The sequence below is a fragment of the Symphalangus syndactylus genome, chromosome 17 (assembly GCF_028878055.3).
Source record: "Symphalangus syndactylus isolate Jambi chromosome 17, NHGRI_mSymSyn1-v2.1_pri, whole genome shotgun sequence".
Classification (NCBI taxonomy): Eukaryota; Metazoa; Chordata; class Mammalia; order Primates; family Hylobatidae; genus Symphalangus; species Symphalangus syndactylus.
In genome coordinates this window covers 26,465,788-26,492,312 of record NC_072439.2, presented here as the reverse complement: position 1 = coordinate 26,492,312, position 26,525 = coordinate 26,465,788, and the positions used below count along the sequence as shown (strand labels likewise).

Genomic DNA, 26,525 nt, shown 5'->3' with positions numbered 1-26,525 from the left:
CCTCTGCTCTTTTTTTGCTTTCTATTTGCTTGGTAAATATTTCTCCATCCTTTTATTCTGAGCCTATGTGTGTCTTTGCACATGAGATGCGTCTCCTGAATACAGCACACCAATGGGTCTTGACTGTTTATCCAATTTGCCAGTTTGTGTCTTTTAATTGGGGCATTTAGCCCATTTACATTTAAGGTTAATATTTTTATGTGTGAATTTGATTCTGTCATCATGATGCTAGCTGGTTATTTTGCACATTAGTTGCTGCAGTTTCTTCATAGTGTCATTGGTCTTTATATTTTGGTGTGTTTTTGTAGTGGCTGGTACCAGTTTTTCCTTTCCATATTTAATGCTTCCTTTAGGAGCTCTTGTAAGGCAGGCCTGGTGGTGACAAAATCCCTCAGCATTTGCTTGTCTGGAAAGGATTTTGTTTCTCCTTCTCTTATGGAGCTTAGTTTGGCTGGATATGAAATTCTGGGTTGAAAATTCTTTTCTTTAAGAATGTTAAATATCGGCCCCTCTTTCTTATTGCTTGTAGGGTTTCTGCAGAGGGATCCACTGTTACTCTGATGGGCTTCCCTTTGTAGATGACCCAACCTTTCTCTTTGGCTGCCCTTAATATTATTTCCTTCATTTCAACCTTGGTGAATCTGATGATTATGTGTCTTTGGGTTGATCTTCCTGTGGAGTATCTTATCTTAGTGGTGTTCTCTGTATTTTCTGAATTTGAATGTTGGCCTGTCTTGCTAAGTTGGGGAAGTTCTCCTGGATAATATCCAGAAGTGTGTTTTCCAACTTGGTTCCATTCTCCTCATCACTTTCAGGTACACTAATCAAATGCAGTTTGGTCTTTTCACATAGTCCCATATTTCTCAGAGGCTTTGGATGTTCCTTTTCATTCTGTTTTCTCTAATCTTGTCTGCATGCTCTATTTCAGCAAGGTGGTCTTCAATCTCTGATATTCTTTCTTCTGCTTCATCAATTCAGCCATTAATACTTGTGTATGCTTCAGGAAGTTCTCATGCCATGTTTTTCAGCTCCGTTGGATCATAACACACGGTATTAACTCTGCCCAATAGATGAGGTTACTTGTCATATACATGAGGTCATTTGGGGCTTAATAACAAAGGATTTTGCAGTAACTTTTGAAAGTACAAAAGCTTTGAGATGGAGTTTCTTTCCAGGAGCATGAAGAAGAGATCACTTTTTTGCTTGAGTTCCAAAGCACTTTCCTGGAGATTAAACTATTAAATATAAAGCAAGAATTCCTTTAGAGGTGAATGTGGGAATGTGACCCAGAAAAGTAACTTTAAGAATATGTAATTGGTCATGATGAAGAGCTTGTATCCAACTTAGTTTCCTGCCATACACAAATAAAAAACTGGAAAAATATGTGAAACAACTATTTCCTGGTCATTAGACAGTAGATCATACAGATCTACTCATAATAACCATTCTCTCACAATGATTCTGTCATAATCATTGAGAGAACAGAAGTAAACAATGTGAGCTCTATACTTACTCCAACTTTCTTTCTGGGAGAATTTTCCATATCAAGATCCATAGAACTGAAAGTAGCACTCTCACAGGTCAAAGGAGACAGAAGAAAATTTGAGGTTGTTGGAATAGTTAGAATTTTCAGGGCAGGCCACTAAAGAGAAAGGAGACACAGAGAAGGGGTTCCACCAAACTAAAAAGCCGTGTTACATATGGGGGAAGATAAGTACGATAGCTGAGTGACCTCAAAGACAATGGAGGACAGAAGACAATAGAAAGAGAAGAAACTGCCAGCCCAAAATTATACATCCAGCAATATGTGTTTCAAAAAAGGGGACTGAATTAAAAATATTTCAGAAAAACAAAAGCTAGGAAAATTTGTTGCAGCATTTTTGAGCTCCAAGAAATTGTAAAGAATGGTCTTTAGGCTAAAGGTAAAAGAGACTAGATGAAAACTCTACAGGAAGAAAGAAGAGCTTGGAAATAGAAAATAAGTCAGCATTATAAAAAGTCACTGTTATTACCTAGTATTTTCTTGAAAGATACTTATTCTTTAAAGTAAAAAATAATAATGACATAGTTTTGGAGTTATTTAGTGTATCAAAATAAAAGGCAATGCTATCACAATGAATGATGGGGAGGGTAATGCAATTATACTATTGTAAGTTATCAAATTTGTGAAGTGAGAAGTGGAAATGTGAGAAGTATGAAATAGGAACTGAGAAGATTCAGATGATTAAAAGTAAGTAGGAAGTAGATCAGGTATAAAATGTGAAGTGGTAAAATATTGACTCTGAATAGACTTTGTAAAGGTAAAAATGAACACTGCTAGCCTTGTAAATGGAATACTATAATCAACAAATAAATTCAATTGGCCCAGAAAAATTCAGGAGAGGAGCAGGAAAGAAGCAAAATACTTAAGGGACATGAGAAAAAAACAAATGGGTGCTAGGATTAAATCCTACTATATCCATAAATACATTAAATATAAATAAACCAACCAAACTCTCCCATTTAAAGCAGAGATTGTCACTACACACTGTCTCAAAGACGTGCACTTTAAATTCAAAGAAGCAAATAGGTCAAAAGCAAAAGGATAGAAAAAGATATACCAAACAAACTGTAAGGATAAGAAATCTGGTGTTATGATATTAATTTCAAACAAAGTAGATTTCAGAGATAGAGACAATTCATGATGACAATAAAGGCATTTCTTCAGAAAGACATAACAACCTTAAATGTACATTCACTAATAACAGAGCTTTAAAAATGACGAAGCAAAAACCTAACACAACTTAAGAAGGAAAAAGACAAATTCACAAATTAGTTTGACTTTTTTAGCAGCGTTTCCTCTTCCCCACATAACTGATAAAAGAAATACACCAACAATAATTCAAGATATAGACAATCTGAACAACCGTAAAAATCAGTTTGATCTTACTGACATTTATAAAACACTACATCAAAAAAACTGCAAAATAACCATTTCTTTTGAAGCATCCTTTGGATGTTCATTCACTAAGATAAGCCTATACTGGACCACAAAATAAGTCTCAATACATTTTTAGGGATTGAAATCTTAAGTGTATGCTCTCTCTCCATCTATATAATTTATGGATTTAAATTATAAATACAAAACAGTAAGATATCTAGAAAATCCTTCAAATATTTAGAAATTTAAAAACACATTTCTAATTAATGTATTATGATTTTAAAATAATAATTTAACAAAATAGAACAGAGACTCCAGAAATAGACCCACATACATATGGCAAATTGATTGTGTAAAGTCAACAGCTTAATTCAATGGAAAAAGGATAATCTTTAAACAAGTAGTGCTGAAACAACTGGATATCAATATGGGACAAAAGACGCTATGCTATTTTCCTCACACCAAATATAAAAATTAATTAGAATTATAGGCTTAAATATAAAAACTGAGACTATTAAACTTCTAGAAGAATATATAAAAGAAAGTCTCCATTACCTTGTACAGCAAGGAATTTTTAGCCAGGACACTAAAAGTATTACCTGTGAAAAAAAATTGATAGCTTCAACTTTAATTAAAAATTCTACTATTCAAAAGATATTGATAAAAAATCAAATAACATCAATAAAAAATTAAAACTCAAGATGCATACTGAAGAAAATTATACATATTTTTATCCAGAATATATAAAGAACATTTACAAGTTAATAATAAGACAAAATAACTAAAATAAACAAATGCTTTGGACAGATTCTTCTTCAAAACAAACAAACAAACAAGGATTAGTGAATGACCAACAATTACATGAACAGAGGCACAACATCATTGGTCATCAGAGAAATACAAGTTAAAACCACATGAGATACTACATACATACTAGAATGCCCAAAATTTAAAAAGTTCAATTGCATGTATTAGTAAGGATACAGAGCATCTGGAACTCCCAAAATTGCTGGTGAGTGCGCAAAATGGAGCAAGCATTTTGGAGATATATGTGGTAGTATCTCATAAATTTAAATATATACTTATAGTATGATCCAGCAATTCAACTCCTAGGCATTTACACAAGTAAAATGAAAATATATTTCTACAAAAAGACTCAAGTGAAATGCTCATAGCAACTATAACAGTCAAAAACTGGAAACAACCTGAATGTTAATCAAAGGAGAATGAATGACTTTGGCTTATTTACATATAGTATATATATACAGTGAAATAATACATAACAAAAAAGAATAAACTTCTGAACACATAGCAACATGAGCCAATCTTAAGAACATTATGTTGACCAAAAGAAGGTAAACGTAAAGGAATACTAATTGATTCTTATTTAGATGAAGCTCAAAAATATGCAAAACTAATATAGGATGATAAAAATCTAAGTATTGATTGCCTCTGAAGAAATGTTGGTTGATTTAAGGGAAGCCCAAGGGAATTTTCTAGATTTTAAAAAAAATCTTCAACTTTTAAGTTCAGTAGTACCTCTGCAGGATGTGCAGGTTTGTTACACAGGTAAACATGTGCCATGGTGGTTTGCCACACAGATCGTCCCATCACTAGGCATTAAGCCCAGCATCCATTAGCTATTCTTCCTGATGCTCTCCCTCCTTCCTTCACCCCCGCCCCACACACAGGTCCCAGTGTGTGTTGTTCCCCCGATGTGTCCATGTGTTCTCATCATTCAGTTCCCACTTATAAGTGAGAACATGTGGTGTTTAGTTTTCTGTTGCTGTGTTAGTTTGCTGAAGATAATGGTTTCCAGTTCCATCCATGTCCCTGTAAAGAACAAAATCTTGCTCCTTTTTATGGCTGCTGGTGGGAATTTTCTAGATTAATGGAAATGTTCTAAATTTGGATATAGGCAATTGTTACAGAAGCATGAAATTTGCTAAACTGTGTTTGCAAAGTGGCCAGAGGACTTTTTCTTACCTTGGAGTGAGTGAATAGGCTGTAATATTCTATGAGGCTAGCCCTGGTCTCATATGTCACTCCTAGCATGGAAAAATTATCCCCATCAAACACATTTTAAGACATGATGGAAGACAAAAATAAAATTTACTTCTCAAGATTCCACTTGTTCAGTGTCAATTTTTTACCTTAAATATTAATATTTTACTAACACTAATTTATCAATATTAATCGATTCATAATGTAGGTTCTGTTGAATTTGGTGTACCTCTGACGATTGTGACCTTGTGGTAACTTATTTCTCCCTCTGCTTGCCTCTCAGTCAACTATCACGAGCCTTTGTTTCTCTAGCAGGTCTTAAAATCCTTTGCCCTTCTGTTATAAATCACAAATTTAAATTATTTTGTTATCAAAAACACAAATGCAATTTTGGAGACAAATCTTATGGGAGTGTTCAATTATAAAGTAGTCTTCCAAAACATTCCAAATGTGTATTTGTAGGTATTTGAATGTGTGTATTAGATTAGCCTATGGTCCTCATGTCTCCAGTTTGAAAAACACTGCTAATTAGAGAGACATCTGGGTATTAGGAAGAAGAAAACATTATGATCTAGAGTCAATTCTTTTTTTTTTTTTTTTTTTTTTTTTGAGACGGAGTCTCGCTCTGTCGCCCGGGCTGGAGTGCAGTGGCACAATCTCGGCTCACTGCAAGCTCCGCCTCCCGGGTTCACGCCATTCTCCTGCCTCAGCCTCTCCGAGTAGCTGGGACTACAGGCGCCCGTCACCACGCCCGGCTAATTTTTTTTGTATTTTTAGTAGAGACGAGGTTTCACCATGGTCTCGATCTCCTGACCTCGTGATCTGCCCGCCTCCGCCTCCCAAAGTGCTGGGATTACAAGCGTGAGCCACCGCGCCCCGCCGATCTAGAGTCAATTCTAACTACTCACCTAACTGCTCTTTGACTCAGTTTTTCTATCTGTACAATGGGTGAAATGATATTCATCCTACCTTATCCAGATAAGACTTTCAAAAAGAGAGGTGCCTTGAAATGAAATGACACATGAAAGTTCAAAGAAATGCTTTGTGAATTTAAATATAAATAATGTAATAATGCAGGCCATATTAACTAGTATCTGAGATTTTATCAAGAATCAGATTCTAGTTTTTCATGTTTTATCACATGAAGCAAGACCCTTATTGAAGTTGATCTAAAAATAAAGTCATTTGAAGAGAATGAAAATTTTGCTTAGATCATCATCTTGTTTCAAAGACACCTTGAATAGGCAGCAAATGTAACTTATTGATGGGGATACTCTATTCATATACTAAAGTTTTCATCAATGAGCACTTTTTATTTCCTTTAATTGCTTAAAAATTGCTTAGGTGCTTCATTTCCAACTGGAATTTTGGGAAAACTTTTTTAGTAGAATATGTTTTTCTGCATTTAAAATAAAAAGTCTCAGATCTAGTTACAATTTTATATAAGGGCAAAGAGATGATCTTTGTAATTGCTTCAAGTCTTATAACCCTTTGATTCTCTTTGTCCAGCCTGTTTAGTCTCATAATATTTGGTCAGTTCCAATATTTTAAGTTATGAAGATGTAAGTTTTTTATATTGGCTTATCTTGTCCTGTCCACAGTAAGTCTTGCAAAAAGTTCACCCCAAAGTATATTTCATTTCCCAAACTTCCAAAAGGGAAAGGTAGATATAAAATACATTCTCAAACAAAGGGAAAATTATCCTATCTGCTTTTGATTCATGTGTTAAAATATATTTTAAGCAAAGAAGAAATCAGATTTTTATTGCGGTATAACAGGAAAAAAATTATCATTTTGTTCGTAACTTTTTCCTCCTGTTGAACATCAGTGATATTTGAAAATATATAATGAGTAGTAGAATATGGATTAAATAAATTTGTACTGCATAAAAAAGATAAAAACATACTTTCTTCCAACGACCTAGAGGAACTTTCTGTGGAAATATGATTATAATGGAAAAAAGAATGTCAAATTGTTTTATGTATTAATAAAGAATTTCATTGGACTTCTGTGAATGAATTTGTGATTAGGTGAAATAATACAGAAGAAAAATTTGAAAGATTAATACAAATCATGAAAAGTTGTTTTTAAAAATTATTCCTTCCTTCTTTTACCCCACCTTAATTGAAGAAAACTTTTCTTTCTTCAAGCTCTCCTGTACTAGGCCATACAGCTGTAAATTCCTAAGTTATTAATTTGATAAGAATAAGCATTCTTTCCCTGAATCTCCTTTTTGAACTCTCTCACTTAATATATTAGGGTTTTAGCTCTGCTTTTATAAAATATCATTAAAAAGTTTCTTTAATTTTTTATTAACTCTGATAACATGTATCAAAAAAGATGGGAACATAGGATTTAATCACTCCTTGCCCATAAACTAGCTGGGTGGCCTCAGACCTCAGTCTCCTCATCTCCAAGTATAAATATTAATATCTTACCATCATAACACCAGACAGCTGTGCAAAATCACCTCCCAAAGTTCCAACTCTCTAACTCTAAATTATTTTCACCTCTAGTTTCTGTATTTTCTCTGATCCTGTTGAACTTTAAGCTATTATCTGACTACATTAAGTTGGATGTGCTATCAAAAGTTTGCAGGGCACATTTACTATGCTTTTTGTGGGTTGGGAGTGGAGATAATTCATTTCTAGTGTAAACCCTCCCAGAATTTTGCTTCAGCTGATTCTGTGCTTTGGCTCTGTAGGAATTAAACTTTCCTTGAAGGAGTGTTCTATAAAAGGTCATTGTTTTGTATCATTAAATATGAGAATAAGGCACACGCAATATGGTAGCTGTAATTAGTGTTTATGGTTTCAAATTAAGAGAAACAGAATATCTTCCTGAACTAATATGAAATTTTTATTAATGCTTATGGTGGGAGATAAACCAAAGAAATACAGGCACCTCAAGATGGCCGAATAGAAACAGCACTGGTCTGCAGCTCCCAGCGAGAGGCAGGTGATTTCTGCATTTCCAACTGAGGTACCCAGTTCATCTCATTGGGACTGGTTGGACAGTGGGTGCAGCCAACAGAGGGCAAGTCAAAGCAGGGTGGGGCGTTGCCTCACCTGGGAAGCACAAGGAGTCAGAGAATTTTCTTCCCTACCCAAGGGAAGCTGTGAGGGTCTGAGCCTAAGGAGCTCTGGCACAGATATTGCACTTGTCCCATGGTCTTTGCAACCTACAAACCAGGAGATTCCTTCTGGTGCCTACCCTACCAGGACCCTGGGTTTCAAGCACAAAACTGGGCGGCCAATTGGGCAGACACCGAACCAGCTGCAGGAGCTCTTTTTTTTTTTTTCTCCATGCCCCAGTGGCACCTGGAATGCCAGTGAGATAGAACCTTTCACTCTCCTGGAAAGGGGTGCTGAAGCCAGGGAGCTTATGGCAGACTTAAACGTCCCTGCCTGATGGCTCTGAAGAGAGCAGAAGACCTCCCAGCACAGTGTTTGAGCTCTGCTAAGGGTCAGACTGCCTCCTCAAGTGGATCCCTGACCCCTATGTATACTGACTGGGACACATCTCCCAGTAGGGACCAACAGACATCTCATACAGGAGAATTCTGGCTGGCATCTGGCAGGTGCCCCTCTGGGTCAAAGCTTCCAGAGGAAAGACCAGGCAGCAACCTTTGCTGCTCTGTAGCCTCCACTGGTGATACCCAGGCAAACAGGTTGGGAGTGGACCTCTAGCAAACTCCAGCAGACTGGCAGCAGAGGGGCCTGACTGTTAGAAGGAAAAGAAACAAACAGAAAGGATTAGCACGTCCAGTCAAAGACCCCATTTGAAGGTCACCAACATCAAAGACCAAAGGTAGATAAATCCAAAAACATGGGGTAAAATCAGTGCAAAAAGCCTGAAAATACAAAAACAAGAACGCCTCTCCTCCTCCAAAGGATCACAACTCCTTGCCAGCAAGGGAACAAAACTGGACAGAGAATGAGTGTGATGAACTGACAGAAGTAGGCTTCAGAAGGTCGGTAATTGAACAAACTCCTCCGAGCTAAGGGAACATGTTCTAACTCAATTCAAGGAAACTAGGAACCTTGAAAAAAGGTTAGTCAAATTGCTAACTAGAAAAACCAATGTAGAGAAGAACATAAATGACCTGATGGAGCTGAAAAACACAGCACGAGAACTTCGTGACGAATACACAAGTACCAATAGCCAAACTGATCAAGTGAAGAAAGGATATCAGTGATTGAAGATGAACTTAATGAAATAAAGAGAGAAGACAAGATTAGAGAAAAAAAGAATGAAAAGGAATGAACAAAGCCTCCAAGAAATATGGGACTATGTGAAAAGACCAAATCTATGTTTGAATGGTGTACCTGAAAGTGACAGGGAGAATGCAACCAAGCTGGAAAACACTCTTCAGGATATTATTCAGGAGAACTTCCCCAACCTAGCAAGACAGGCCAACATTCAAATTCAGGAAATACAGAGAACACCACAAAGATACTCCTCGAGAAGAGCAAGACACATAATCATCAGATTCACCAAGGTTGAAATGAAGGAAAAAATATTAGGGGCAGCCAGAGAGAGAGGTCTGGGTTATCCACAAAGGGAAGCCCATCAAACTAACAGCAGATCTCTCTGCAGAAACCCTACAAGCCAGAAGAGAATGGAGGCCAATATTCAATGTTCTCAAAGTAAAGAATTTTCAACTCAGAATTTCATATCCAGCCAAACTAAGCTTCATAAGTGAAGGAGAAATAAAATCCTACACAGATAAGCAAATGCTGAGGAATTTTCTCACCACCAGACCTGCCTTAAAAGAGCTCCTGAAGGAAGCACTAAATATGGAAAGGAAAAACCAGTACCAGCCACTGCAAAACCACACCAAAATATAAAGACCAATGACACTATGAAGAAACTGCAGCAACTAACGTGCAAAATAACCAGCTAGCATCAAGATGACAAGATCAAATTACACATAACAATATTAACCTAAACATGGAAAGGAGCAACCAGTAAAGCCACTGTAAAAACATACCAAATTGTAAAGAACATTGACACTATGAAGAAACTGCTTTAACTAATGGGCAAAACAACCAGCTAGCACAGGATCAAATTCACATAGAACAATATTAAACTTAAATGTAAATGGACTAAATGCCCCAATTAAAGACACAGACTGGCTAATTGGATGAAGAGTCAAGACCCATCAGTGTGCTGTACTCAGTAGACCCATCTCACATGCAAAGACACACATAGGCTCAAAATAAAGGGATGGAGGAACAGTTACCAGAAAAAGCTAGCAGAAGACATGAAATAACTAAGATCAGAGCAGAACTAAAGGAGATAGAGACACAAAAAACCCTTCAAAAAATCAATGAATCCAGCAGCTAGTTTTTTGAAAAAAATCATCAAAATAGATAGACTGCTAGCAAGGCTAATGAAGAAAAGAGAGAAGAATCAAACAGATGCAATAAAAAATGATATAGGGGATATCACCACTGATCCCACAGAAATATAAACTACCATTAGAGAATACTATAAACACCTCTACACAAATAAACTAGAAAATCTAGAAGAGATGGATAAATTCCTGGGCGCATACACCCTCCGAAGTCTAAGCCAGGAAGAAGTCGAGTCCCTGAATAAACCAATAACAAGTTCTGAAACTCAGGCAGTAATTAATAGCCTACCAACCAAAAAAAGTCTAGGACCAGATGGAATCACAGCCGAATTCTACCAGAGGTACAAAAAGGAGCTGGTACCATTCCTTCTGAAACTATTCCAAACAATAGGAAAAAAGGGCATCCTCCCTAACTCATTTTATGAGGCCAGCATCATCCTGATACCAAAACCTGGCAGAGATACAACAAAAACAAAAAATAAAATTCAGGCCAATATCCCTGATGAACATTAATGAGAAAATCCTCAATAAAATACTGGCAAACTGAATCCAGCAGCACATCAAAAAGCTTACCCACCACAATCAAGTCAGCTTCATCCCTGGGATGCAAGGCTGATTCAACATACATAAATCAATAAACGTAATCCATCACATAAACAGAACCAGTGACAAAAAACCACGTGATTATCTCAATAGATGCAGAAAAGGCCTTCAATAAAATTCAACACCCTTTCATGCTAAAAACTCTCAAGAAACTAGGTATTGATTGAATATATCTCAAAATAATAACAGCTATTTATGACAAACCCACAGCCAATATCATACTGAATGGGCAAAAACTGGAAGCATTCCCTTTGAAAACCAGCACAAGACAAGGATGCCCTCTCTCACCACTCCTGTTCAACACAGAATTGGAAGTTCTGGCTAGGGAAATCAGGCAAGAGAAAGAAATAAAGGATATTCAAATAGGAAGAAAGGAAGTCAAATTGTCTATGTTTGCAGATGACATGATTGTATATTTAGAAAACCCCATCGTCTCAGCTCAAAATCTCCTTAAGCTGATAAGCAACTTCAGCAAAGTCTCAGGATACAAAAATCAATGTGCCAAAATCACAAGCATTCCTATACACCAATAACAGACAGAGAGCCAAATCACGAGTGAACTCCTGTTGACAATTGCTACTAACAGAATAAAATACCTAGGAATACAACTTACGAGGGATGTGAAGGATCTCTTTAAGGAGAACTACAAACCACTGCTCAAATAAATAAGAGAGGACACAAACAAATGGGGAAACATTCCATGCTCATGGATAGGAAGAATCAATACTGTGAAAATGGCCATACCGCCCAAAGTAATTTATAGATTCAGTGCTATCCCCATCAAGCTACCACTGACTCTCTTCACAGAATTAGAAAAAACTACTTTGAATTTCATATGGAACCAAAAATGAGCCTGCATAGCCAAGACAATCCTAAGCAAAAAGAACAAAGCTGGAGACATCACACTATCTGACTTCAAATTATACTACAAGGCTACAGTAACCAAAACATCATGACACTGGTACCAAAACAGATATATAGACCAATGGAACAGAATGGAGGCCTCAGAAATAACACCACACATCTACAACCATCTGATCTCTGACAAACCTGACACACACAAGCAATGGGGAAAAGATTTCCTATTTAATAGATGGTGTTGGGAAAACTGGCTAGCCATATGCAGAAAACTGAAACTGGACCCCTTCCTTACACCTTATACAAAAAAGTCAATTCAAGATGGATCAAAGACTTAAACATAAAATCTAGGATCACAAACATCCTAGAAGAAAACCTGAGCAATACCATTCAGGACATAGGCATGGGCAAGGACTTCATGTCTAAAATACCAACAGCAATGGCAACAAAAGCCAAAATTTACAAATGGGATCTAATTAAACTAAAGAGCTTCTACACAGCAAAAGAATCTATCATCAGAGTGAACAGGCAACCTACAGAATGGGAGAAAATTTTTACAATCTATTCATCTGACAAAGGGCTAATATCCAGAATCTACAAGGAACTTAAACAAATTTACAAGAAAAAAACAACCCCATCAAAAAATGGACAAAGGATATGAACAGATACTTCTCAAAAACATACGACATATGAAAAAATGCTCATCATCACAGGTCATTAGAGAAATGCAAATCAAAACCACAATGAGATACCATCTCGTGCCAGTTAGAATGGTGATCATTACAAAGTAAGGAAACAACAGATGCTGGAGAGGATGTGGGAAAATAGGAATGCTTTAACACTTGGTGGGAGTGTAAATTAGTTCAACCATTGTGGAAGACAGTGTGGTGATTCCTCAAGGATCTAGAACTAGAAATACCATTTGATCCAGCAATCCCATTACTGGGCATATACAAAGGATTATAAATCTTTCTATGATAAAGACACATTCACACGTATGTTTATTGCGGCACTATTCACAATAGCAAAGACTTGGAACCAACCCAAATGTCCATCGATGATAGACTGGATAAAGAAAATGTGGCACATATACAACATGGAATACTATGCAGCCATAAAAAGGATGAGTTCATGTCCTTACAGGGACATGGATGAAGCTCGAAACCATCATTCTCAGCAAGCTATCACAAGAACAGAAAACCAAACACCACATGTTCTCACTCATAAATAGAAGTTGAACAATGAGAACACATGGACACAGGAAGGGGAACATCACACACTGGGGCCTGTCAGGGAGTGGGGGGCTAGGGGAGGGATAACATTAGGAGAAATACCTAGTGTAGGTGATGGTTTGAGGGGTGCAGCAAACCATCATGGCACGTGTATACCTATGTAACAAAAGTGCATGTTCTGCGCATGTAACCCAGAACTTAAAGTATAATAAATAAAAAAGAAAGAAAGAAAAAGAAATACAGTCACCAAAAAAGAGGTGGCTGTTAATTAATTCACCACTAAATGCAATAGATTGAAGTAGTTTATTCCTGTACCTCCTGATCTTTATGTGTATAGATTGTAGGAATTCACCAAGAAATTATATAAAATTTGAAAAATATTTTAGATGCACTCTTAACCACAATATTATTTTTCCTTGAAGAGGTCTCTTATCATAGAACTCATAGATGAGTCAGAAATAGAATATATCAAATAGATCACTGTCTATTTTCTTGTTGAGCTCATAACGCCACAAGACACCCTGCTGTGCTTTTCATTCAGTCAAAAGACCATTATGTCAATTCCATTCATTTATTCATTTGCTGCATTGTTTCTAAGACTTTCATTTTGTGTAGCTACCTGAAATGTCTCTAAGCTGCTACGATTTTTTTAGTGGCCCATACTACAGGAAACTGCTATGATTTTATCAGAGCTCTTTAGACCTATGGTGATGAGTTCATTCTCTCTCTTTCTCTTTCTCTCTCTCTCTCTCCCTACCTCCCTCCCTCCCTCCCACTTTTATCATTCATGCCATCCAAAATACTATCAGCCATTAGTATTACTTTATGTCTCCTTCCTTTCTGCTACTTGTTTATTTCCCAATTTCTATTCTATTCTGTCTCAGAAACCTCCAAACACAACTTTTAAAGAGTACATATTTTCTGTTTTCACCTACAGTGCCTATATTGATTCCTCTTGCTGTTCTACTCCTTACCCAAGATAGCAAAAGCATTTTCAGAACCAAGATTTCTGTCTAAGGCAATCACTGTATTGCTTCCAGGGCACTCAGGCTTTAATTTAAAGAAGCTTCTGGTCTGAAACAGATAGGAAGGAAGATTGGTGTTATTTTTTTCCAGTTCTGGGTCTAGCTCTATCTCTTCCAGCATTTGTGACCCTAGAGGAATGCTAAAAGAAACCTGCTGGAGTTTCCTTGCCTAGCAGAAACCGCAGTAAGGATCCAGATGTTCATGCTTCTCTGACTCCCCAGAGGCCCTCCTCTGGGAGATTGCCATGTCTGTCTTCCCCAGAAGAACTTCACAGTTAAAGCTTCCCAAACTCCTTTCATTTCATTCCTCACAAAATTTGCCCTTCTTGGATCCCTGTTCCTCAGATTCATGATTATGTCTAGATTAAAGCTGATAAACATGCTTATACCTAAGACTTTAGTAACTAATAATAACTTAATTTTGCATCTTTTGCATTTTAATATGACTTATCCTACCTTAGCCGTAAAGAGTGATCATTAATGGTGGAAATTTCAGGTGATAGATTATGCAGAAAAATTTGGGGTCAGCAAAGGCATTTAGGCACCCTAAAAGAAGAGCCACTTAATCACCAGTGTGGCTGGAGGTGATCATAATGACACATTTCCCACATGAATGAGTTCTAACGGGAATAGGACATAGTAATCACAGGGTTGCTGCAGGCAAACTGAGAAAAGGAACTGTTGTTGCCTATAACCGTAAGACATAAACTCCAAAAAGTGGTTTCTTCTACCCCGAGAGATTCCAGCAGGGATGTAAAATGCTGAAGTGCTTTATTTAGGGAAACAGAAAAAAAAATATTCTCTTTCTCAATGCTCCAGAGATGAACACCTGAACTTGCTGTTCAGAGAGAAGAAAAGGAGTCAACAGTTTCTGAAGAGCCTGTTAGACTTAGGCCATGCTGCACCACAGCCTCTCTCCTGGGAGGTGTGGTCTCAGCACCCCGGCTTCTAGGGGTGCCCTAATGAGGTAGAGAGGATCTCTTTCCTAAAATGCATCAGGGAAGACTGCAAGCAGCATCTAGATTACATATTTCCTTTGGAATTTCTTCATGCTCTCCTGGGGTTTGCAACTTTCGGCGTGAAGATTAGTTATTTAATTTAGTATCATGGGGCATCTCATTACCCAAACTTCCTAGTTTCCATGCATTGTCACTTATTCCAAAGACTTAATTGGCTGCCCATGGTTATCCTGTCTAAAATGTTTGCCTTCTGCCCTCTGGAACCCCCATTGCTTTGAAAGCAGACTCTCCTGTATCCTCAGTCTGTCCGCAGATTGAGGTCATGTGAAATACTATACAAGAAAAATCTGAAGGATAAATGTTTTAGCGAGGGTCTTCCCAGAGAAACTGAACCAATAGCATGTTCATATATATACATATTATACTGAATGGGTTCACAGTTATGGAGGCTGGTGAGTCCAAAATCTGCAGTGTGGGCCAGCAGGCTGGTGACCCAGGAGAGCCGATGGTTCAGTTCCCATCTAAAGGCTAGCAGGTAGAAATCAAGTAGAGCTGATGGTGCAGATGATGTGCAAATGCAGTCTGCTGGAGAATTCACTTTTGCTCAGGGGGGATGTATTTTCTGTTCTCTTCAAGCTTTAACTGATTAGATGAGGCCCACCCACATTATAGAGGGCAATCTGCTTACTCAAAGCTCACCAATTTAAATGTCAATCTCATGCAAAACCACCTCGAAGTTAACACATAAAATTAACCTTCACAAGTCTACTCCTTGCACCTTGGCACCCATATTCATCTCCTTAAACAATACTTAGTCTTCATATAAGACAGTAAGATGGTCATACTTCCACCTAACACAATACAACTGTCCTGTGTATACCCGAGAATGCACTAACCCTTTCCCCAGAAGAGGATGCAGAGTCCTTGGATGATGTTTACATATTTCAGCCCTTGACTCATGAATCCTGGTCATGGAAGAAATAGTACCATATATTGGACACTGATTCAGAGCATATATATGGCCTCCTGAAGAACCTTGTTCCAGCCCTACAAGGCATTGCTACCTAGCTGGCACTATAACTTAGTCTTCAAAAGACCATTCCACTGTTCTATTTAGCCAAGGGCTTCAAGATGGTGAGAAACATAGTAAGACTAGTGAATTCCACGAGCATGATACCATTGCCACACTTCATTTGCTGTGAAGTGAGCTTCTTGATCAGAAGCAAAGCTGTGTAGAATACCATGATAGTAGATTAGGCATTCTGTACCACCATGGATGGTAGTTCTGGCAGAAGCATTGTATGCAGGGAAGGCAAATATATATCCAGAGTAAATGTCTGTTCTGGTAAGAACAAAATGCTGCCCTTTCCATGATAGAAGCAGTCCAATGTTATCAACTGAATTTATTATCTTTCCTTCATCTACATTCCCCAAAACACAGAAGCCCCTTTCTCTTGTCAAGTCCTAAAAGTAAAATCATCCAGTGGGAAAGGACACTTAGCCAAAGTGTGTGCAACAAATGGACACTGGAATAGAGCAAGAACGAAGTAGGCAAGAATGGAGCAAAGTGTCTTAAAAATATCTGCAGATGGAGCTGGAGTAACTTTTTGTCAAATCTACTTAACAATAAATTCTCCTCACTCCCTTCAAAGTAATAGTTTTTAAACACTCATCCAATGTTGTTACTCCCTTACACAAAATACATTAGTGGCTTAGTACATATGTCCTAAATCCTTACCATGGCATACAAAGGGATTCACAATCAGGATTCTATTGTCTTCAACATTTACTGCCTACTAATATATTCTGCTGCCTATTGAATGCAGGGTTTTCAGATCCCTTCACTGAACTATTAAGAACTCATTCCTTTGCAGGTTATCCCCTATATCTAGAAACTCTTCTGTTTTTATATTTCTGTTCACATAACAAATTCCTCCTTATAATTTAAAAACTGAGGTAAAGGATGCTTTCTTCGACAAGTCTTTCTTGAATCCCTCTCTCCCAAGCAGAGATGAATGCTCCCTCTAGGTGCCACTGCTTCCAGCATAGTTCCTGTCACTTTATATTTCAATTAGTTGTCTGTCTATAGATTTTTCCTCTCTCTCATATTCTGAATTTCTTCAGGGCAAGGTCTGTGTACAATTGAATCTTCAGCCCCTAACACAGTGAGTGAATATACGCTTGCTTATTTCAGCCTAGTTAAAGTAAGCTGACCACCCACATGGCCAATAGACTCAGACACTTCTGGACCATTTACAGACATTGTCCTGAGCTCTCTTGCCTTCTTACTCTGGTCCAGTGTCATCTTGGCTTCCAGTCTCTTTTTCTCTATCTCTGATCCTCCACTCCGTATTTCCCCATTAGACAGGACAACAGAAGTCAGATTTCCAGGCTGCTGAGGGCAGCAGTTCTAAACCTTTCGTGTCCCAAATGTGTTGAATCATAGGACAAAAAGAGAGAAAGGAGTGGTGTACAATGATCTTGTTACTGTCACCTGAAGAATGATGAGGTTTGTAAATTTGAAAAGGAGACCTCTATTTCTCATAAAGCATTGCAGCCTGCAGGGTGGCCATTCTGACAGGCTGGGAAGCATAGCCTCTGGCCAGAAGCCAGAAATAGACACTTTGGGGATCAGAAGAATAATACAGAAATTTACTCTGAATGGGGTGGCCTAGTATACATACTCAATAAGCTATAGGAGGAGGCATAAACATTTATGAAAGGAGAAATGCACACAAACACAGTTGAGCTTCCTGCCTCTCCATGGGATCCATGTTCAAAAACAGTGGAGTTAGCATGATTTGAGGATGGAGTTTTCAGTCCTCTGACATCAAATAGTGATGCAGAGGACACACAAACCCTCACTGTGCATTCTCCACAGATTAGCCAGAACCATTCTGTGGTCAGCGGTGTCTTATCAGGCAAAAAGAGGAGGGATAGCTTCAGGCAGTTGGTTGATAGCAACTTTTGAAAGGGCTGGTTTCTGTTAGCCCTTAGGGAAGAAAGCCTAATGGCTGTTAGGGAGGGAGCAGGTATAATGAGGTGTGTCTGACCTCACACTGACCTCACACCCCATCATGGCCAGGATCTGTTTTCAAGGTTTCTCTGGAGTCCCCTAGGACAAGAGGTAGGTCGGTTCAGTCAGTTGGGGAGCTTAGGATTTCATTTTTGTGTCTCACTAGACATGTAAAATTAATACCACACACCACAGTATGCATAAATCTCAAAACCATAACACCAAAGCAAGCAGCCAGACGCCCAAAAAAAGTACATAATAGATTAATATATGTTGTGAAGGCCAAGCAACTCCATCTTAGATGGTAATCTAACATGTTGGTTACTGATTAACCTTAGTTCTGGGAAGGCCTTTAAGATTTCTAGTTTATTTATTGTTTCTTGTGTAAGAGGGTGTACCTGCCACAAATCCTGCCTTTAAGCAGCTGTCCTACACATCCCTTCTGAAGCACGCATACGCTTTCTCTACAGCATATAAGCCCTGGGTCTGTGGGGTAACAGCACGGGGATCCACCATCTTGTCTTGCCACCTCTCGAGATACAGACACGACTTCTATTCATAAGTTCCAGTATTTTTCTAAGAAACTGAGTTTGTCCAGCCTCTTTCTTCAGCCTCTCAATTCCTCAGACTTTGGGGCTAGGTTTGCATAGATTTGCCCACAGTGGACAGTTGTTAAACGTCAGGAGAATGTTTTTTTTAGGGGTAAAGTAAATTGAAAAGAACACAGGGGAGTTACTGAGGTGCTTGTAATGCTTTGTTTCTTGATTAGTGTGCTCAGTTTGTGAAAATCTGTCAAGCTGCACACTCACTATCTATACACTTTTCTGAATTACATAATACAGAATACAGAATGTGAAGTTAAGAAAATAATACCACAATGGGAAACCATCTTATACCCAGGAGAATAGGAAAACTTTAAAAGTCTGACAATGCAAAATGTTGTCAAGAATATGGAAAAATTGAGAATTCCTTGTTTTTAGAAGTGTAATTTCAATTTTAAAAACCTTTGGAAAATAATTTAGCATTATCTTGTAAGAATGAACATGTGCATATCCTGCAACTCAGTAATACCATTCCTAAACCAGAGAAATTCTTACACATCTATACCAGAAAGCATGTAGGAGGATATTCATAGAAGCATTGTATATGGATTAAAAAAAGAAAGAAAAGAAACAATTGGGGTGACCCAGCATCAGGGGAATGGATAAATGGCAGCATATTTGTATTATGCAGCTGTAAAAATTAAAAAAAAAAAACTACTCACATTGCAACAGAGATGATTTTAGAAATAAAATGTTAAAAAAAAAGCAAGTCACAAAAAATTACACAGGAGTCAATGTTTATAAAGCTTCCAACATAGCAAAAGGAACACACACCTATGTGATGAAGCTATAAAAGAAAGAGTAAACACACAATCCAGAAAAGTGGTTACCTCTGGGTGAGGGAGGGAGATGCAACTGGGGAGGGGCGTCAAGGAGCTTCCTTGGAATTGTCCACAGCCTAATTATTAATTGAAGGGTGGGTTACCATTGTGCTTTGCAATTTGCATATACATTATCTATGTTTATTTGTATGTACAAATTAACCAACAAAAAAATTATCTGAGGATTCTGGTTCAGCATGTTACCTGACTTCCTTTCTAAACCACTCATTAAATGAAAAACACAACTGATAATAATATTAAAGGAAAACTACACACAAAAAGTGAAAAAGAAGAGCCATTAGCTAACAAAAGCTATCTATCATTTTTTGGCTTTTGGGGTTTTCCTTTAGAGACAGGGTCTCGCGCTGTCACCCAGGCTGCAGTGCAGTGATGTGATCATAACTCACTGCAGCCTCGGTGTCCTGGGCTCTAGTGATCCTCCTGCCTCAGCCTCCAGAGGAGCTGGGAGTGCAAGTGTGCGCCACTACCCTCTGAAAGAAAATGAGTGGAAGGGGTTACTGTCAAAACATGCTAGACAAAGCTGTGGCTCAAAATGTATGAAGAAGGACGTAAAGCTGAGGAGAGACAGATCAGTTGCCCCGCTGAATCCAAGGAGAGACTTGGCCTGGAGAATTGTCCATTATGGTAGAAGCAAGAATGAGAAGTGGGGCTGCAAGTCAGGACATTTCTTGAACATCTCTGTGTAATCCTGAGGCAGGCGAATAGGGCCTGGAGGCAGGGAACCTAAGGAATTCCTAGAACCAGATCAAACGGAAACGCTTCAGCTATGACAGGAAATATCCTCTTCATTTACATAGGGCCTAAACCAAGTAAATAACTTTGTAACTTTACTTCATCCTCTTTCTTCATTTATGTAGAGTGTACACCAAGAAAATAACCTTGTAACTTCACTTTAGCCTCTTCATTTACATACGGTGTACACCAAGTAACCAATGGGACCCCCTACAGGGTATTTAAACCCCAGAAATTTTTGCAACGGCTCGTGAGCCGCTTGCTCAGGCCCACTCCCACCCTGTAAAGTGTGGCTTGCATTTTCAATAAATCTGTGCTTTTGTTGCTTCATTCTTCCCTTGCTTTATTTGTGCAGTTTGTCCAATCCTTTGTTCAAAACGCCAAGAACTTGGACACCCTCAACCAGTAACAAGAGTCTAATCCACTTCATGTGCCTCCCCCAGCCCAGGTAAAAAAATTCCTGGTGGAAAAATCACATAATATGGGCAAGTATAGCCTTGGTGAAGGGATCCCAGGCTGGATTTTTTAGCTCTGCTTCCTGCACAGGCAACTGGACCTCTACTTCTGGAGACCGTGTAGCAGAAAACCATCAGCCATCAGCTTCTGTGTTTTCCCAGGAGGAAGCTACAGCTAAAGCTATTATCATTTGCCTATCTAGGGTCCAGCATTTAACATGTTGTTGCTATTTAATCCTGGTAGCCCTTGTGTCTCTGCCCTTAATTTTAAATTCCTTTATCTTGAAATGGGGGAGGGGTGGGAGCAAGGTTGCAAAGAAACTGGCAAACTTGAGTAACTCAGTCCTATAGTTAACCAAATGTCTAACATTTATAACAAGAAAAATAAGAAATATCATCTAATTGAGTTGGGGAGATAAAATATATAGGTGCGTGTTTAGTGGGTTGTCTAATAAATGAAACAAGTGAAAATATTAGGGCATATTTTATATAGCAAGGGTAAATATTGTTTCCTGAAATGTATGTGTGTGTGGTGTGTGTGTGTGTGTGTGTGTGTGTGTGTGTGTTACTGAAATACGGTTCTGATTGTGGGGTTTTGTTTTAAAGCTTGTGGTGTTTTTTAAATTTGGTAAACACTCAGTGAAACATTGATTAGTACCCAGAGAAAAGAATGGGCTACCAGGTACAGAGACACTGGCAGGGGTTCCTGGATCGTGGAGCTAGACACCAGCTAGATCTAAATTAGCTGCTAGGTGCTGGCCAAGGAGTATCCCTGTGAGAGGGAAACTGTGTGGTCAGGGGACAAGGTTGAGGGTTGAGGGTAACTTTTTTTTTTTCATTGAGATGGAGTCTCACTCTGTCACCCAGGCTGGAGCCCCGCAGTGTGATCTTAGTTCACTGCAACCTCCCTGCCTCCCAGGTTCAAGTGATTCAACTTCCTTACCCTCCCGAGTAGCTGGGATTACAGGCATGCACCACCACGCCCAGCTAATTTTTTGTATTTTTAGTAGAGACGGGGTTTCACCATGTTGGCCAAACTGGTAGTGAACTCCTGACCTCAAATGATCTGCCTGCCTCGGCCTCCCAAATTGCTGGGATTATAGGTGTGACCCACCGTGCCCAGCCAAGGATAACTTTTGATAGTCTATCCTTTTGTAGAAATATCATGTATTCATAAATAAATAAATAAACAATTTATTCAAGGGCAAACTTTTTTTTTTAAGTTTACTGATTTCCTACAGTGTATTAGGCACTTCCTTAAGGTTTTACTGAGGGAGTCAACAAACTGCCCTAAGAAAGAAAATACTACATCAGTAAAAGTCTAAGGTAGTGGGATAGTGAACAAACAGTATCATGTGGCAATGATAGCATGGGAAACCTATTGTTTATTTACTTTTGTTGAGTTAATTTCAAGTGAGAATCAAATGAGATCATGCAGGGGAAGTATTTTGAAAATGAGAAAAACCGATTGAATTTTAATGTAAGGTTAAACCTCAGAGATCTGTGGTCCTTTAGCGTATGGGGAAAATTAGGATAGCAATGATTTAGAGGGAGCATTTACAGGGTTACATTTATTCTTTCATATTTTGGGATGGGATTCTAAACAGTCTCAAAGGTTGAAATATTTTCCAAAGGTCGGAATGCTAAGAGGTCAGCATAGCAACCCACAGAGTTTGTTGCTAAGCCTAACAAAGTTCTCTGTTTATCACATCATTTGCACAATATTTTGTTATTGTCCTTCTAGTTGAGTGACCTGAGACAAATGACATTCTATTGCCTTGGTTTTCTCAGTTGTAATTGCAGATATTGAACCAGATATTCTCTAAGATCCCTTTCCATGCTAACAGTTGTGTGGAACACCTCCACCAGCCTAAGTACCGGGGCCCATTTTCCTTTGAAATCATTAATCAAGTCCTATTCATGAATCCATCCAAAGATTCATTTATAACTGCAAAAGCTACCCTGAGACATGATACTTCCCACGGCTCCCATATCAAAAGAGAGCAATTTCTGCTGGGAAGTATTTCTGGCCACTTCCAGAAAATAGTCATTGGTGTACTGTAATGCTTAAATAATGTGAGAAAAACCAGTCTAAATGCCACTACATTTTACTTGCTGATTTTAGAAGACCTAAAATCTGTCTGCAGCAGAAGAGGGACTCTCCTTTATGCACTAAAACTGAGATCAATACTGCCACATACTACCAAGCACTAAGATCAGAAAGAGAATTGTGTGTGTATCAGTTTTCTAACAGACTGTAAGGCTAGACAAGACTGCTCTTGACCTCACTAAAAAAATTTACCTCTACATGGGAAAAGACGGAATTAACAAATTTTGGAGCAAAACATTGAAATTTTAAAAAATAATCTTGGAGTAGTGAAAATTCTCCTAAGTAAGGAACAACCCTAACTTTTTAAGAGAAAAGACTCATGCATTTGACCCTATAAAAACTTCTGGATACAAAAGGAAAGGAAAAAAAGTATGTGTTTATATATATGCAAAAATTAAAAGACCAACAAGGGTCTTTTCATAAACTGACATTTAACATCTAGATAATACAAAAGCTTCTATAAATAAGAAAAAGTAAATAAACCAATAGAAAAATGGACAAAAGACACAAAGAAAAAATACAAAGATAGAAAAACACCAATATGTGAAAAAAGGTTCAGCTTGATAAAAAACATGTAAAAATTATGTATTATTGGCTATCAGATGTGCAAGCTTTAGATAGTATCTAGTGTTGGCATATTCGAAAATAGGCATTCTGACATGGTGGGTGTACATTAAATTGCTACTACCTATGTGGTAGGTAATTAGTTATCTCAATTAAAATTTGCAATTACCTTCCTAGACTCAGCAGTTCTACTTTTAAGTATCTATTCAAAATAACAATATACACACAAAGGTATACAGGCATGTTTATCTCAGCCTTCTCTGAAATAATAAAAAAGTATATAACTAAAAATCATATACGTTAAATAAATGAATAAAGAAATTTATAAATATATAACCTTGTAACTATACATAAATAAAGATTTATAGTTAAATAAATTATGGTACATTTGGGGAGGCACAGTAGTAAAAAAGAATAAGAAAGATAAATACATACCAACATGTAAAGAGCTCCAAAGTATGCTGGTGCTCTTGCACAAAGCAAGTTACATTATATACACATCATATGATTACATTTGTATTACAATAAACACATCAAAAGAGAAATCAAAGTGTATATGTGAAGTTCATACATGTATTCCTACAAGTTCTGAATGCAGCCTCTCCTCTGCATGCAGTAGAGGAAACATTAACATGTTTTTGTAATGAATATTTATAAGAAAATATTGGTGTGTTATTTGTATAATTCTTAAATTTTAGAAAGAAATTAAACAATGCAGGAAAAGAAAGAAAAAATAAAGGAAGAAGAGAAGATAAGGAAAGGGACGGGAAGGGAAAATTCTGTGTGTATCAGCTATTGAAATGTCAGGGTAAGATACATCTGGTCCTCTTAATAATGATGTATCTTAGGAAAATTACAGTACCTTCTCCCAGCTTCCTTTCACTAAGAGAAGTAGAGAAGAGTAAATCATCGCCCAATCTTTAGAACCAGACTATTGGATTCAGATGCTACTCTACTTATCAATGTAAGATCTTAGTCCAGTTACTTGACCTCTCTGTAATTCAGTGTCCTCATTTAAAAAGGGGGGAAAGTGGCCGGGCACTCACACCTGTAATCCCAGCACTTTGGGATTACAGGTCAGGAGGTGGGTGGATCACGAGGTCAGGAGATCAAGATCAGCCTGGCTAACACAGTGAAACCCCGTCTCTACTAAATATACAAAAAATAAGCCAAGCGTGGTGGCACGTGCCTGTAGTCCCAGCTATTCAGGAGGCTGAGTCAGGAGAATCACTTGAACCCGGGAGGCAGAGGTTGCAGTGAGTGGAGATCATGCCACTGCACTCTGGCCTAGGCAACAGAATGAGACTCCATCTCAAAAAAAGAAAAAATAAAAGTGGGAGGAGTAATATTAATATCTATGTAAAGTTCTTGTAAAGATTATATGCAAAAGTCCTTGGAACAATATTGACATTTGGCGGACACACTGTGTTAGTTCTCCAATTAATACCAGTAGGCACCATCAATGTGTTATGGATGATAATAACATGAAAAAGCACTGCTCTCTTTTCATTGCTTGGAATACAGAGAGGAGAGGCTAAGCCATGTTGGAAGCCAATGCACACATGAGTCCATCCAGGTAGATGGCACAGCCCTGGGTTTGTAGAGTCTACACCCAATAGATAAAATTCTAAGCCAAATAGTAAGCAGTGCTTGAAGTGCAATGAAGAGTTTGCTAGTATGTGTGTGACTTTTCAAGTGCTTTCAATATAGTAGGATCTCAGTACATACGTTTTGATCAATGTAGTAACAAAATTATAGTGTAGCATATTTGGGCACAAATTCTGGTTTGCAAGCCATGTGACGCTAGACAAAAACTTTAATCTTCCATTTTCTCATCTGAGAATATGTGGACTTGAGTATCTAATTTGCACTGCTATGAGTTAGAAATAGAATTTATATAGTACTTAATAATACCTGGAGCAAAGTAGGTGTTGAGTAGATAATAGATGTTATTGTTATGGTCTGAGAATATCTATCTAAGCTGGCTTGTTTTAAAATTTAAAAAAATAATTCAACTTCATGAATACTACTATTTGCAAAGAAACCCTATGATTAAATGTAAGTTTAAACACAGGACTAAGAAGCAAGAGTTTCAGTTCTTTCTAATTTTAGCTCTGTTGCCAACTTCTTTAGTGCCCTTCAAAAAGTCACTTAATCAAATGAAATATTTGTTAATAATAATAGTCTGTAGCCAGACTGTTATTACAACATCCACTTGCAGAACAATTTACTGTGATTGTGCATGAACTACATTTAAAATTCTTAGACTTCTGTTTGGTGTTCCGTGAAGTCATAAACCTGGGGAATTTCTCAGGACATTCACCTGCGAAGTTGAAGTTTTGCCTGTTCCTACGTGCTTGCATTCCATGGTCAGCCCACACATTTTCTTGTCTCTTTTTTTTTTTTTTAACCTTCTCTCCCAAAGATTTTTAAAAGATTAGACAGAGTGGTTCTTAATCAACATTTGCATTGGTTGACTGAAAGAAATAGGAACTACAGTGACTTTTTCCCTGATATTCCATAGTTAGTTCTTTGTCTTAGATTAACCCCAGTTGATGCACCAAACTTCCTCCTATAAGTGACTATAGGGCACACTCACCCCATCCTTCTAACAAGAAATGTTTCTACCCAGTCTGAATTCCAAGAGCATGTTATCTCTAAACACTTGAGGTATATATAATTTTCTTTTTTTTTTTTTTTTTGAGACGGAGTCTCGCTCCTTCACCCAGGCTGGAGTGCAGTGGCGCGATCTCGGCTCACTGCAGGCTCCACCCCCCGGGGTTCACGCCATTCTCCTGCCTCAGCCTCCCGCGTAGCTGGGACTACAGGTGCCTGCCACCTCGCCCAGCTAATTTTTTTTGTATTTTTAGTAGAGACGGGGGTTTCACCGTGTTAGCCAGGATGGTCTCGATCTCCTGACCTCGTGATCCGCCCGCCTCGGCCTCCCAAAGTGCTGGGATTACAGGCGTGAGCCACCGCGCCCGGCCGGTATATATAATTTTCTACCCCACATTATAATGATATCTCTTCCCTCTAAGATTATAAATTCCACAAAGAATCAATAATATCTTTACAGCTTCATAGGCTAAATGTAATACTTTATAACAAATTATGATAGACAAAGAGAAAGCTTATTTGGGATTTTTCATGTCTAGGTGTCTTCGTTCATGTTGCTGTAACAAAATACCCAAGACTGGGTAATTTATAAAGAACAGAAATTTATTTCTCACAGTTCTGGAGGCTG

General features: G+C 38.0%; 1 protein-coding gene across 3 annotated transcripts in view; it reads right to left on the bottom strand.

Annotated features, from left to right (window-relative positions):
- The window catches only part of LOC129466899 (LINE-1 retrotransposable element ORF2 protein), a 258,698-nt gene that overhangs the window by 136,014 nt on the left and 96,159 nt on the right, over window positions 1–26,525 (bottom strand). For all 3 annotated transcript variants that reach the window (XR_010116608.1, XM_063621306.1, XM_063621307.1), the window contains one exon: window positions 3,476–3,519. The gene's annotated coding sequence lies outside the window, so the exon portion shown is untranslated. The remainder of the gene's footprint in view (window positions 1–3,475; window positions 3,520–26,525) is intronic.